Source organism: Cornus florida, unplaced genomic scaffold, assembly GCF_030987335.1.
Source record: "Cornus florida cultivar Cherokee Brave unplaced genomic scaffold, ASM3098733v1 CherokeeBrave_3.0.0_Hap2_Chr04, whole genome shotgun sequence".
Classification (NCBI taxonomy): domain Eukaryota; kingdom Viridiplantae; phylum Streptophyta; class Magnoliopsida; order Cornales; family Cornaceae; genus Cornus; species Cornus florida.
The window spans coordinates 77,911,078-77,913,020 of NW_026775574.1; the positions used below are offsets into that span (position 1 = coordinate 77,911,078).

The 1,943-nt window shown below is 36.6% G+C and overlaps 1 pseudogene; it reads right to left on the bottom strand.

The window, feature by feature from the left end:
* Positions 1 to 446: 446 nt before the first annotated feature.
* On the bottom strand, positions 447 to 545 carry LOC132305634 (small nucleolar RNA R71; annotated as a pseudogene).
* Between the last annotated feature and the right edge of the window lie 1,398 nt (positions 546 to 1,943).

Consider the following 1,943-nt stretch of genomic DNA (forward strand, 5'->3'; position numbering starts at 1 on the left):
TATGCTCCACAACCTCCCATCATCAATCAAGGAATTCAAAACCAAGGTGTTCACGTTGCACCTCAAGTAGCTAATCCACCTCTTGCTTTAAGAGACCATTATGTGTCAAATGAGTATAATGCACCTACATGCATCCAATTGCCTCCATTTTGAGCACATCATTATGAAATTAAGCCACAAACCATTCAAATGCTTCTTAACTATCATAGACTTCCAAGTGAAGAACCTTACAAGCATTTGGATGAGTTTCTTGAAGTATGTTGCACCGTAAAATATACAGACATACCGGAAGAGGTTTTAAGATTCAAACTTTTTCCATTCACCTTAAAAGACAAGACAAAGTATTAGTTTAACAATCTTAGGCCTTTTTCAATCACTTCTTGAGCAGAAATGCAACAAGAGTTCTTGAAGAAATACTATCCAGTTTCAAAAACCAATGCTATGAGAACTTCAATTAGAGAATTTTCACATGGGGATGGAGAAACGTTTTATGAGGCATGGGAACGCTTCAATGAGTTACTTAGGAAGTGTCCACATCATGATATGCCCAAATGGCAATTAGTTCAATATTTCTTTGAGAGCTTATCGGACAATTATAAGGGTATGGTTGATGTTTCCATGAGTGGCTCATACATTGATAGACATGAGGATGACGTGTGGCGTCTTTATGAGAGCATGAGTGAAAATTCTTTGTATAGAACACTATCATCCAAGAATGGTAGAAATTCACAAAGTAGGAAGAATGTTGGCTTACATCAAGTCGACCATTCAAATGAAATAGCTGTCGAAATGAAGTCTTTATCTCAAAGGTTTGATTAATTTTTGATTAACCAAAACTCAGCGAACCAAGTATCTTCATTCCCTAACCATTCTTATTGTATATCAAATGAAACATGTATGACTTGTTCTAGTGTTCTTCATTCTACTTCTCATTGTTCTCACGGACAAGTGCAAAATGAACCTAATGAACAAGTCAATGCAGCTTTTGTGAACCAAGGGAACAATCCTTATGGTACTCATTATAATCCAAGTTGGAAGAATCATTCGAATTTCTCTTGGAAAAACCAAGGAGAGGGCTCAAACCCTTCCCAAGGCGGTTTTCAAGGGAAGTACATTCCACCTCCACTTCAAAACCAAGGATCCCAATGTTATAGACCTTATCAATCACAAAGGAATCAATTTGATAATTCTTATTTTCCCAACCAATCTTATTCCTAAGGAAATACTAGAAGTCCCGCCTTTGAAGAAAAAGTTTTGAATGCTTTGGATACTTTAGAGGCTAACATTTAATTGCTTCATTCTCATTCTCAATCTATTGCGAAACTAGAAACCCAAGTAGGGCAAATAGTAAGCACTCTTAATGCAAGAGAGAAGGAAAAGATGCCTATTAATGCCCCACCTAAGCAACAATGTGTTGTGGAAACCCATTCCTCATCGAAAGGCCACACCATTGAACATGTTAATGCGATGACTACCTTGCGGAGTGGTAGGATTGTGGACAATCAAGTTGAAATGTCCAATGAAGAGAGTGAACCGGTGCAACCTCAAGTTGTCACCCGTCCCGTTTCACATCCCATTCCTCCTTCATTATATATACATGATCTTCTGAATGAGAAAGTCTTGAAAAATGTGTTTGAAAAAGAAGTTTTGAAAAATGATGTTGAAAAAGTTTTGCTGAAAAATTATTTGAAACAAAGTGATTTGAAAACTTCTTGTGTTGAAGAGAGTTCAAAGGAAAATTCTAAAAAAGTATTTGAACCAAAAGTTCCATTTCCGGATGTCTTAAAAGGATCCATTTCAAAAGACAAGCAAAAAGCAAAAACCAATGAAATTATGGAAATGTTTAGGTAAGTAAAAGTCAATCTTCCACTTCTAGATGCAATCAAGCAAATTCCGGCTTATGCCAAATTCTTGAAAGACTTGTGCACCCAAAAGCGGAAGAA